Source organism: Pleurodeles waltl, chromosome 1_1, assembly GCF_031143425.1.
Source record: "Pleurodeles waltl isolate 20211129_DDA chromosome 1_1, aPleWal1.hap1.20221129, whole genome shotgun sequence".
Classification (NCBI taxonomy): Eukaryota; Metazoa; Chordata; class Amphibia; order Caudata; family Salamandridae; genus Pleurodeles; species Pleurodeles waltl.
This window is the reverse complement of record NC_090436.1, coordinates 33390800-33404330: the sequence shown is the minus strand read 5'-3', so window position 1 is coordinate 33404330 and position 13531 is coordinate 33390800. Positions and strand designations below refer to the sequence as shown.

Genomic DNA, 13531 nt, shown 5'->3' with positions numbered 1-13531 from the left:
CTAGGAGACATGCAAAGCTCGTACCATACCACACATATCATATAGGTACTGTATCATAAGAAAGACAATACTCAGAGTTACTAAAAATAAAGGTACATTATTTTAGTGACAATGTGCCAAAAATATCTCAGAAGATATACTCCTCTAGGAGGTAAGTAAAATATACAAAATATACACACAAACCAAAATCAGGTAAGTAAAACAGTCAGAAAGTTGTAGGATACAATAGGATGCAATAGGCCTAGGGGCAACACAAACCATATACTAAGAAAGTGGAATGTGAACCACAAATGGACCCCTAGGCTAGTGTAGTTTCTAGAGGGTCGCTGGGAGTGTAAGAAAACACTAAGGGTGTCCAAGGTACCCCACCCCAAGACCCTGAAAAGTAGGAGTAAAGTACTACTATTTCCCCAGAAGCACACTAAAGTCGTGATTTTTTGTTTTTTTGCAAAGACCACAACAGACTGCAAAGCACTGAAGATGGATTCCTGGACCTGAGGACCTGCAAAGGAAGGGGACCAAGTCCAAAGAGTCATGAAAGTGTCCAGGGGGGGCAGGAGCCCACTAAACCCCAGATGAAAATGCAAAATGGCTGCCTCTGGGTGGAAGAAGCTGAAGATTCTGCAACAACGAAAGGTGCAAGGAACTTCTCCTTCATGCAGAAGATGTCCCACAGAGTGCTGGAGGATGCAGAGTTGTTTCTTTGGCACAAGACGGCAAACAAGCCTTGCTAGCTGCAAAGGTCGCGGTTGAAGAAAAAGGTTGCTGCCCGGGCCCAGGAAGGACCAGGATGTTGCCACTTAGGAGAGGAGACAGAGTGGGCCCTCAGCAATATAGAGAGCCCACGCAGAAGAAGGCAGCACCCACAGAAGCCCTTGAACACGGGTTCAAGAAGACTTAACACAGCGGTCGTCTCAACACTGCAAAAGAAGGTCCCATGAAGCCGGAGATCAAGTCAGGGAGCTGAGCATTGCAGGACAGAGTGCTGGGGACCTGGGCTAGGTTGTGCATGAAAGATTCCTTGGAAAGGTGCACAGAAGCTCAAGCAGCTGCAGTTCAAGCGGTGAACAGGATTACTGTCTGGAGAGGGGAGGCAAGGACTTACCTCCTCCAAATTTGGACAGTTGGACCACTAGACAGTCTGGGTCACTTGGGTCAACCACCTGTGTTCCAGGGGCCATGCTCGTCAGGATAAGAGGGGTCTCAGAGTACCGGTGATGGTGACATTTGGTGCCTGCTGGAGCAGGGGGAAGATTCCATCGACCCACAGGAGATTTCTTCGTGACTTCCAGTGCAGGATGAAGGCAGGTGGTCCCCAAAGCATGCACCACCAGGAAACAGTCGAGAAAGCCAGCAGTATTAAGCGCTACAATGTCGCTGGTAGTCTTCTTGCTACTTTTTTGCAGTTTTGCAGGCGTCCTGGATCAATCAGCGGTCGATCCTTGGCAGAAGTCGAAGAGGGAGATGCAGAGAAACTCTGATGAATTCTTGCAAGTCGTTATCTGAGGAAAAGCCCACTGGAGAGACCCTAAATAGCCCTTAAAGGAGGATTGGCCACCTAGTCAAGTAAGCACCTATCAGGAGGGGTCTCTCACATCACCTCCTGGCACTGGCCACTCGGAGGCCTCCAGAGTGCCCTCACACCTCTGGATTCAAGATGGCAGAGGTCTGGGACACACTGGAGGAGCTCTGGGCACCACCCCTGGGGTGGTGATGGACAGGGGAGTGGTCATTCCCCTTTCCTTTGTCAAGTTTCGCGCCAGAGCAGGGACTGGGGGTTCCCTAAACCGGTGTAGACTGGTTTATGCATGGAAGGCACCATCTGTGCCCTTCAAAGCATTTCCAGAGGCTGGGGGAGGCTACTCCTCCCCAGCCCTTAACACCTATTTCCAAAGGGAGAGGGTGTGACACCCTCTCTCAGAGGAAATCCTTTGTTCTGCCTTCCTGGGACTGGGCTGCCCAGACCCCAGGAGGACAGAAACCAGTCTGAGGGTTGGCAGCAGCGGTAGCTGCATAGAAAACCCCAGAGAGCTGGTTTGGCAGAACTCACGGTCCATATTGGAGCCCCGGGGATGCATGGAATTGTCCCCCCAATACCAGACTTGAATTGGGGGACAATTCCATGATCTTAGACATGTTACATGGCCATGTTCGGAGTTACCATTGTGAAGCTACACATAGGTATTGACCTATATGTAGTGCACATGTGTATTGGTGTCCCCACACACCCAAAGTCCGTGGAAATTGCCCTGAACAATGTGGGGGCACCTTTGCTAGTGCCAGGGTGCCCTCACACTTAGTAACTTTGCACCTAACCTTCAGAAAGTTAAGGTTAGACATATAGGTGACTTATAAGTTACTTAAGTGCAGTGAAAATGGCAGTGAAATAACGTGTGCAATGGCAGGCCTGTGTAAGGGTTTAACTGAGCTCCCTATGGGTGGCAAAAGAAATGCTGCAGCCCATAGGGATCTCCTGGAACCCCAATACCCTGGGTACCCAGGTACCATATACTAGGGAATTATAAGGGTGTTCCAGTGTGCTAATTGAAATTGGTAAAATTGGTCACTAGCCTATAGGGACAAATTTAAAGGCAGAGAGAGCATAAGCACTGAGGTTCTGATTAGCAGAGCCTCTGTGACACAGTTAGGCACTACACAGGTATACACGTTCAGGCCACAAACAATGAGCACGGGGGTCCTGGCTAGCAGGATCCCAGTGAGACAGGCAAAAACAAACTGACATACATGTACAAATGGGGGTAACATGCCAGGCAAGATGGTACTTTCCTACATTGGTCAAGTAAGAAAATACGTTTTCTATTTTATGCAATTTACAATTCCAATGACATTGAGAGTGAATAGTGTGAGGGGCTTTGGAGAACAGTGGCTTTCCATGGTAGCAATGTATGATGTGCAACAATCCGGCAGTGCTATCCCGGGTGATGGACTGTTCACTCTGCTGGTCCAAGTGTATAAGGGAAAATGGGAAAAAGAAGGTAGACTCCCATAGAGAGTCGCTGAACTCTGTTGTATGTTGGCACCACAGCATATTGGAAGAGAGGGTGAACTAAATGTGGTGTTGAGGGTACAAAAATGTGAGGTACTTGTCGTAAACTGGTGTGTAAGCAGTGGGTGAACATATGGGCAAGAACTGGATATTCTCCGTTCTGTTTTGACAGTAAACTTTAGCTGACAGATCTGCAAGTGCAGTACAACTAAGTAACTTTTCAACTTTACAAAAAGGCAGGTGTTGCCCTCTCACCTCCACTGGGTCACTTTGCCACTCTAGTCTCAAAGGCATAATACCGGAAACCCTTAAAAAGCAAACCAGGTCTATTATCTGTAGTGAAGGACGGTTGGTTCTACGAGTCAATAATAGTTGTTAGGCAGTGTAGGCCTCTGTTTGGAGTGAGGGTGCTGGAAACATAGTTGTAGGAGTAGAGTTCTCCTCTCACATTTTAGTACACAGAGAGCTCTCTCTGGCTATTGTATTTAAAGATTGTCTGGGGGTTTTTCCTCTTTAGTACGATTATCTTCTCACATGTTTATATCAGGCGGGAATAAGCAGTGTCTCCCAGGCATCAACAGATTCTGACTTTTATCTAAGTCTACAAAGCTCATATCTAGAGACTGTGTAGTAGTCTTTGGCATCTGCTGTCACCGTTTGTGTTTTGTATTAGTGCTAATTTTGGTAGCTCTCTGAGAGGTAACAATACTTTTTGTCTGGATTTCAGTCATATATATTGTTCTTTACAGATTATGTTCATCTGAAGTGGCAGAAAGGCAAGATGGAGATACACAGGACCAGCCACGTAACTGAATATGTGGCATTATTCCAACTATATTTATTTCGCAGGCGTCATTGTAATATCAGTGAAATGTACGTAGGAAGGGGGCTCTAGGAGTTGGGTGTAAACTCCTTTCCCACCTCTTTAGTACTACTCTATCTCAGAGATTTACATGCTGTATAGGTGGTGACCATTGTTCCCATCAAGGTTGTTAATTTGCAGAAACTGCTGGTTCTCTACCTCCATACTGTCTCCAAAGTGTGTCCCTTTGTCTGACTTTCTTCTTCATCCATGCCTCACTTGCCCCTGTGTTTGCATGTGACCTTCAGGGCATGCATCTGGGGCAAAGGCTGCTTGTGTCCACCAATGTTTCTCTCTTGCTATCGGCGGAACCTCCTGATCTGGGGATAATGAGTTGCATGTCTCAGTGCTCGTTGATGCATAGTTGTGTAGGGCCCTCCAGCCTGCTGTGATGGCGGTCTGTTTACACTGCAGCCTTGTGAATGGACGTTTAATTTGGGCAGGCAAGCTTTGCCTTCACAATATACTTTTGCACATCACCTTAGATCTGTGCTGCAATCAGAAAGAAAGCCATGATGTGAAGGACACTGGGGGGAGCATGCAGTGGTGCCTTGGACTGCTGTGGGCTCCCCTAATGCCCACAACCCACATACACAAAGAGGAAGCAGTCCCTCTTGGACAACTACAACTAGGAAAATGTATACTGTTGATGCTCTAATTAAGAGACAAGATGTTGGATTGGGACTACCTGAGTTTATAAAATGACCTTGTACGTCTTCGTAAGACTGTGGCAAAGCCAAATTAAATACATTTACACAGGATAATAGTCAAATTCAAAACCATAAACGTTTATTCAAACTTGGGATCATCACAGAAGGCATAAAGAAGTTAGGGAATTAGCAATAAATCTTTCAATAGTACAACAAAATAATGCAAGTGGATAAGCACAAACTATATTTCTGAAGCAAGTAAACAACCAGAACCAAAAATAGTTAGGCAAGAGGACGGACAGAGTATGCAATCCAAGCAACTGTCTGGCAATTAAAAAGCCTGAAAAAAAGTCAATGAAAAATGGACAAGAACAGAGCCTGCTCAGCGTAAAACGCAGAGAAAGTCTAACTATAAATCAGATGACAGACTAGCATGCTGTCTGCAAAATAACAAAGGCAAAGAAAGTCTGGCACATCTCCCAAAAACATAATTTGTTTTGGGTTTTAGACAGAAATGCCACAGACATTTAGGGGGTCATTCCAACCCTGGCGGTAAAAACCGCCAGGGCGAATGACCGCGGTAGCACCGCCAACAGGCTGGCGGTGCACCGCCGGGCATTCTGACCGCGGCGGTACAGCCGCGGCCAGAAGCGGAAAGTCGGCGGGCTCCCGCCGACTTACCGCCGCCCGGGAGAATCCTCCATGGCGGCGGAGCGCGCTCCGCCGCCATGGGGATTCTGACACCCCCTACCGCCATCCTGTTCCTGGCGGGTCTCCCGCCAGGAAAAGATGGCGGTAGGGGGTGCCGCGGGGCCCCTGGGGGCCCCACAAAGTATTTCAGTGTCTGCTATGTAGACACTGAAATACGCGACGGGTGCCACTGCACCCGTCGCACCTTCCCACTCCGCCGGCTCAATTCTGAGCTGGCGTCCTCGTGGGAAGGCTGTTTCCCCCTGGGCTGGCGGGCGGACTTTTGGCGGTCGCCCGCCAGCCCAGGGGGAAAGCCAGAATGACCGCCGCGGTCTTTCGGCCGCGGTACGTCTTCTGGCGGTAACCGCATGGCGGGCGGCGACCGCCGCCCGCCGCGGTCAGAATCAGGCCCTTAGTTACTTCTACTGGTCTGTCAGGGTTGGACAAGTAATGTAACATGACAGACCAATGAACAGTCAAACACATTAGATACATTTAATAAGACACATCTAGAAACGCCTAACTTACTGCATCAATGAATGAGGTGTGCATAGCATATGAAGGAAATGACATGACATTTATTTAACACAGAAATACAATAGACAGTTCAGCTAATGAATGGTCCCTAGACTAGACACAAGCAAAGGATCTTGAAAGCTACAAAGACCATAACATCATGAGCATGGCTTACTCGAGAGAACACACATTAATACAATTTATTAATACAGAGATCATGGCTAATACTTCTCTTTCACTGGCTTGGAAGAGCACACGTGCAGGCAGAAAAGCTTATTCATGTAAAATAAAAGTGCACTTTTTTCTGCAAATACAAATAGATGTCAATGCAATCTGTATGAGACCTATCCATGCTAACTAAATCATGAATAAATAAGCATTATTTTCTAATTAGTAAAAACGCTCCTACAATTCCACAGGCATTCACGTGTTGGTATCCAACAAATGGTTTGCAGCAGCAATTGAAGTCGCAAACAATTTTTAGGTCTTGCCTACACAACGCATGCGTTGTGCTGCGACAGGTATTATTCACAATTCAATTGGCTTACAATCGGCCCACGGGATACCAATAATTGCTTTCGTAGTCTCTCTCATTTGCAATATTTCGGCTGCTGCTCTCCCATCGGCTTCCTTTTGATTCTTGCGTTAGCTCCTCCATGGAGAATGGACCAAGTACATATGTTCATCCTCATCTTTTTTGCAACACACTTTTTTTTGTATTTTTCAAGTGTTTCGATATTACTCCTAGATGTGCAACGTGCTTTCTACTTTTAACAGGGCATAGGGCTTCCGATTTATATTACTTTCACCCTATCAGCTGTTGATGCTTTAGTTACCTACACCTATAACTTTATTACTCTATGCCACTCAACACTACTGTATTTTACACCACTCTATGCCAATCCACTCTACGCCACCCTATTCTACACTACTCTACTTGTTACGACTCTGTCGTCCCATTTCCATGGGGCGCTGTAAGGGGACTGTCAGAAGCCTGGGAATCACCTTGAACACCTATCTAGAGTCCCTTGCTGACTCCTGTTTGTTTCGCTTTTCTCCATGGTACACTTGTGTAGGACTACATTTGCTTCTTGGGACTGCAAATCCCAGAATGCACAGCTTGGTAGTCAGTAAAACCCGGATTCTGTTTCCCATTGTCTTCTATGGGAGAAGTCCAGTTGCTCCTTTTCACTGGATCCTCTCCTCCAGGACTTGCAAGTGTCCGAAACTACACACACCTGTGACCTCTCCTGTGCAGCCCAGCTTGGAACTGCTTATAAGCAGCCATTTCCTCAAGCTCCCCGTCGTGCATTGGAGTTCGATTCCTTTGTGTGACAGACCCCTTGTTGGATGGTGTTCCAGTTTTGTTCCTGTTCTGTTCCAGCTTGAGCCTGTTTCCTGTTTCTCTGCCCTGCTCCTGATTGTTCCCGCCAGAGTCTGCTCCCTTTCTCTTAGCCTTGTACCTGTTTGTATCTTCCAGAGCCTGCTCGCTGTTTCTCTGCCCTGCTCCTGCCTTGTTTCAGCCTGAACCTGCTCTCTGTTTCCCAGTCCTGTTTACTACTCATCCCTACTCCCTGTATTCCAGTCCTGTCCTTGCCTGTTCCAGTCAGAGCCTGCTCTCAGTTTCCAAGTCCTATCTCTGTTTGTTCCAGCCAGACGTTTGCACCCTGTTTTCAAGTCCTAGTCCTGCCTTTACTTCAGCCTGTTCCCAGTTCTTGCCTCTGCCTCTTTGTTTGTTCCCTTCTGTTTCTGTTTCCTCTTGGTTCTTTGTGTCTGGTAAGTTTTCATCAGTCTTCACCAGTGTATAAGTGTCCTCCTCTGTACTGGGGTTGGCTCCTGGTTTCCAGGAGGCAATTCCACTCCCCATCCTTGTCCAGTGTTATACGTTGTCTTTCGTGCCTAACAGTGACAGTGTGCTATTGCTGTTTTCTCAGGAATCGCCACTGTGTTTCCAGCTGGACCCACAAGAGCGTGTCCTGTGTATGTAAGTACTATCCTTGTTTGTGCTCTAGGGTCCAGAGACAGAATCACTTCTGTTGCCTCCTTTCTATCGGGCTGGCAGGGTGACTATCTGTAAGAGCAAACTGCACAGAGGCATTGAGATTCCCTGTCACTGTGGGAGGTTCTGCGCCTTACTCTGTGTACAACCCCAGCATGTTTGTCCACTGGTAATCTGTTTCCTGTTTGTTCACACAAGGGTTGCTCTGCTTTTACTTTCCTGTTTCCTGTGCCTGTCCATAGCTGTCCTTTCCGTGTATGCCTTTAGCTGCTCTTCTGCCCCAGTACACTACCTCTTTAGGATATTCTGTGACCTCAAGGGGTGTCCCAACCAGAGTCCTGATCAGACCCGCCCGAAACCGTGACACTACTAGACACCGCTCCATCCCACTTTTATTCTGCGCCACTCCACTCAACACCAATCTACTCTACTAACTTTTAGCCATGCTGGACAGCAGCTCTCCGCTGCTGTACCCGTTGTCTAAAAGACATTGGCAAAGCCAACAGCTCTCACATACATAAAACCTATTGGCTTTGGCAACGCTTGTTTCAATCTGTTGCTGTTAGGAAAGGGAAACACTCATGTTGTGTCCCCAATATTTGACTCCTTGTTGTAATTAACACCTTACAATTCACAGCATTGTATTTGCTACTGATGACAAAATAAACTTTTGTACATACCAACATCCTTGTAACCAATTAAATATGATACCTACCCTGTCAAAATGCCTCCTGAGTCTGGAGTGAATGCCAAGAACAGCAAATCTTTGCAGAAAGCCTGAAACATGAACCAGAGGACAGTCATTGGAGTTCCCCTTCCTTCACAAGAATGTTCATGCCTCTACTAAGTAGGGATGCCATCTTTCCCAGAGAACAATATTGGCCATTTGATCACATTTTAAGTTTCTGCAAAGGCATGGACATGATACCTAAAATCAACTAAAAAAAAAAAAAAAAAAATTCAAAACAAAATCGTCTGTTTTCAATTTTAACATAGCCTTTCTGTCTTTGTTTGCTTTACTGTCAGTCAGAGGTCTTTAAGGCATCTCTGCACCATACTTGACAGTAAGACTTCCACAACATCGGACCCAATCTAATCAGCCACAGACTCACCTTCCACCAGCCAACCAAGGAACGCCGCTGAACTACTCTAGCCCTCACGCATGTCCCGAGAGTTTGATGCAGCTGCCGCAGAGGATGCTACTTCTCCTTCCTCGCTGCCAAGACCTGGAATGACTCCCCGCCCCATCTACCCACCTAGCACACCCTCCTCGACGTCAGGAGAACGCTCAAGACATGGCTCTTTGAGGAATGGCAATTGACTCACAGTGACAACCCTAGGCACCTGGATACTCCCAGGGGTGATAAGCTGCGCTTTATAAATCCAATGATTGATTGATTTTTATGATTACTATTTTAAGTCTGCACTGATACGGGGGAAGAATACTGGCTTTAGGTAATTTTCCTTATTTTTGTACTGACTGGAACATTAAAACACTGTTCATATGGAGAAAACAAACGCCAGATGTCTACTACGAAGACCTACGTTTTGGACGGACAATTCTTAAAGCTCAATAAGAAAGACATTCTCTAAACAACTGAATGAAATTGAAAATCAACTCATCACAAAATTAAGCTTGCTGACACTACTGTAAAACCTCTGACAGTCCTGCCAAGTTTACCATCTCAATGTGTGATGTGCTGCATAAATCCAGGTTTTTTTTTCTTAGAATTCTGGGACTTGTAGTCCTGTTTATTCTATGGTAAAACATTACTACAGGTCCCAGAATTCAAAGAAAAAAAAACCTGGACTGGAGCAGCACATCACGCATGGACCTGGGAAACTTGGCAGCTTATGGTCTGAGAGTTATAATGATCAATCGTATTGCCACCTGTTTAAATCTACTCACCTATGACAACGTACTGAAGATCAACAAATAGAGAACACTGTGGCCAACACTCAACCAACCAGTAAAGAGACTGGTAACCAAAATCACAAATGGCAGACAAAAACCTAAAATCATGTGACCCAAACACCTCTGAATCTGCATAATCTGAGTTACTGTTAGTAATCAGTAACAGCCCATATTACACTTTAGTAAATACCGGAGCCCTCGATTTTTCCACGCGCATTGATACAGCATTGATTTAGTTCATCATAAAGTCAGAACTACAAGTCCCAGAATGCAAAACAAAAACCCGGACCATAGCCCCTACTCGAACTGTAAAACCGTGAGCGCTGTGCAACATACTTGAATTGAGGGTCGCAACTACATGCAAACTGAGTTATTTAATATTTCGACACACAGAATTGCAGAAGCAATCACGGTTCTACAGAAATCTAGTAGAGAAGTCGTCAAAGAAATAATTTGACAGCAATATCGATTTAAGTGGAAAGCACTGTTCATACCATCTGCCTTGAAAATGACTTGCAGTATTATTAGATTCCAATGGTAAAGTGTTTGATGTGTTTCTTCATTGCAACTTACATAAAAACGACATTTCCCAGAATGCATTGAAGAGCAACTGTAACAAACTAAAGTGTCAACTATTCTGCTGTTGAAACAATTGCCGCTAATTTTGGGTTCTCTAATAGTGTGCTATTCAGCAGAGTGCTTCAACGCCTGTCAGGGGTGGTAAGCGCTACATACTTGAAATAATAATAAATTTTTTAGATCAGAGTCAGACGAATTATTTGAAATATCAGGACACTGTGCCTGCTGTTTCAGGCGGGAGACCCCCGATTTTGTGAAGCAAAAAATTGATTAATTGGGGCTGTCTCCCGCCTGAGATGGCCTGTGCTTCAATAGAGGTCAATTGGGAAAATACATTTTACAGAATAAAAAAAAACTCCCTCTTTCCCCCTCTAAAATGTTGGCATGTCTCAGCTAGGAGCCGAAAAATATTTTAGCGCTTTTTCCTCAAAAGCCCTGCTGAGTCAACTTTTGAATAAAATAGAGATTTCGTCCTTTACTTCCTGCATTTTTAAAGCTGTTGTGTGCCCAGACATGTCACGTGACCTGCCCAGGCTCTTGCGGTACAAACGGGGGTCAGCAGCGCCCTGTGAAGAGACGCTTTAAATTTAAAATAAATGCTAAGCGCTATAACTTCTTGCGGGCGCAGGTGCCTATTTATGTTAAGTTTGGGGGCGAAGGCTTCCCCTCAAACCGCAAGCGCTGGAAGGCGCTCTTACCCCTTCGGAGCCTCAGCAGTAACTAGGGGTGGAGGTGGGATGGGGAGGAGGGCCCATCAACAAGAGGCGGAGAGAGCGGAAGGGGAAACTGCACATTAATGTCTGTCACTGAAGGCATTGGTGGGGTGGTGTAAACACTCCCCTGGAGGAGGGCCAGCTCCACAGCTGCCACAGTTTTCAGATTGCTTCTGTGTCATTTTCATGGTTTCAGTGCACTTAACAGTGACTTTCAACCATCAAATGTGTGACACTTTCTCGAAAGAAAGCAGTGAAGTCCCTGGAAAGACACATCAGAAATGTCTCCCTTTTGGGCATGAAGAAGCTCTGAAAAGAACTTTAAACTTGTGAACTATTTGCAAAGTATTCCTATTGCCTATTGCCTATCACTAAAATATATATTTTAAAAGCATTTGTTTTATATTTGACACCATGTCTGCACATTTTGTGGCAGCCTATCTCATACTGCGTGTAGTGCAATTTTAAAATAATGTCTTGCATGTTCACAGTGCTTTCAGTCACGGGCTGGGACCTCATAGCACTGTATTGCACTAGTCACTTTACCCCTCCAGCTAACCAGGATTTACTTCCTTTTCTCTCTGATTGCACACAGACATCTGCCGTAATTGCGTTAACTAATAAGGTTTCAATTAAAATCCTCAGTAAGGTTTTAGTCAATAGGCTGCTGCCACATATGCCGGCTTTGATTCACAGTGGCCAATGTTGGTTCATACCTACCCAGAACACCTCACATAATCTCTGTAGATTGTATACTGTGCTGTACAGTCACCCCCATCCGCCTGACTCTAAAGCAATGGTAGTGTCAGTCAACCTCGAGAGGGCCTACGACACAGTGAGGTGGGATTATCTAGAAGCTACCATGCTTCGCATAGGGCTAGGAGAGACATGGATCAAATGATTTAGGTTGCTGTATGCCTCGCCGATGGCGAGAGTTAACACTGGGTGTAGGAAACTGGCACTTCATGCACTTACCCCCCCACTTTATGCCTGATATTGATGCTGACTTGACTGAGAGTGTGCTGGGACCCTGCTAACCAGGCCCCAGCAGCAGTGTTCTTTCCCTAAAAATGTACCATTGTTTCCACAATTGGCACACCTCTGGCACACAGATAAGTCCCTGGTAAAAGCTACCAGTGGTACCAAGGGCCATGTGGCAAGGGAAGGTCCCTAAGGGCTGCAGCATATGTTGTGCCACCCTAAGGGGTCCCTCACTAAACACATGCGCACTGCCTTTGCATATTGTTTGTGTTGGTGGGGAGAAAAAGGCAAAGTCGACATGGCATCCCCTTCAGGATGCCATGCACACAAAATACTGCCTGTGGCATAGGTAAGTCACCCTTCTAGCAGGCCTTAGCACCCTAAGGAAGGGTGCACTATACCACAGGTGAGGGCATAGCTGCATGAACAATATGCCCCTACAGTGTCTAAGTCCATTCTTAGAAATTGTAAGTGCAGTGTGGCCATATTAAGTATATGGTCTCTGAGTTTACGAACTCCACAGTTCCATACTAGCTTCACTAAATACTGGGAAGTTTGGTATCAAACCTCTCAGCACAATAACCCCCCATTGATGCCAGTGTGGGATTTATTTCAAAATGTGCACAGAGGGCATCATAGAGATGCCCCCTGTATTTGACCCAATGGACTGACTGGTCTTTTGCCAGCCTGCCACCAGCAGACAAGTTTCTGACCCCATGGGTGAGGTCCTTTGTGCTCTCTGAGCCCAGAAACAAAGCCTGCTCTGGGTGGAGGTGCTTCACACCTCCCCCTGCAGGAACCATAACACCTGGCCGTGAGTCTCAAAGGCTCAGGCCTCGTGTTACAGTGCCCCAGGGAACTCCAGGTAGTGGAGATGGCCACCCTCCGGACAAAGCCCACAATTTTGGCAGCCAGTTCGGCGGGAAACTTAAGAAAACCAAGAAGGAGTGACCACTTCAGCAGGAACCACCCAAAGGTGTCCAGAGCTGCAAAATCCCCCATCTTGGTTTGGAGGACAGGGACCAGTAAGGATGGGCATGTGCCCCCCTCCAATAAGGGAGTGGACACAAGGAGGGTATCACCACCCTCAGGGACAGTAGCCATTGGTTACTTCCCTCTGACCCCTCTAATGCCCCTAAATCTTATATTTAAGGGCTTCCCTGAACCCAACTCACCAGATTCCTGGTGAACTACAAGAAGAAGAAAGACTGCTTAGCTGAAACCCCCAGCAGAGAAGAAGGAAGACAACAACTGCTTTGGCCCTAGCCCCACGGGCCTGTTTCCTGCTTCAAAGAATCTGCAAAAGAACAGCAACGCATCCAGCGGGACCAGTGACCTCTGCCAAGCTCCAGAGGACTGCCCTGCACCCTAAAGGACCAAGAACTCCGGGGACAGCTGCCCTGTCTAAGAAAAAACAACTACCAAAGACTCCCACTTCCCTCCGGATGCGCCTGCCGCCCACGGCCCCTGTCCAGGTCGTCCACCCAGCTAGAGAGGGTCCCCAGGCGATTGCGAGCAAGTGCACACTCAGGGTTGACCTCTCCACCCCTCCATGACAACGCCTGCAGAGTGAATCCCGAGAAGCCCCCTGACCATGAGGCTCCAGACGAAGATATCTG

At 46.6% G+C, this 13531-nt stretch overlaps 1 long non-coding RNA gene across 2 annotated transcripts in view; it reads right to left on the bottom strand.

Annotated features, from left to right (window-relative positions):
* Window positions 1–10987, bottom strand: part of LOC138259593 (uncharacterized) — a 62180-nt gene extending 51193 nt beyond the window's left edge. For both annotated transcript variants that reach the window (XR_011198759.1, XR_011198756.1), the window contains exons 1-2: window positions 10917–10987; window positions 8440–8501 (exon numbers count right to left, since the gene is read on the bottom strand). This is a non-coding gene — a long non-coding RNA (uncharacterized lncRNA). The remainder of the gene's footprint in view (window positions 1–8439; window positions 8502–10916) is intronic.
* Between the last annotated feature and the right edge of the window lie 2544 nt (window positions 10988–13531).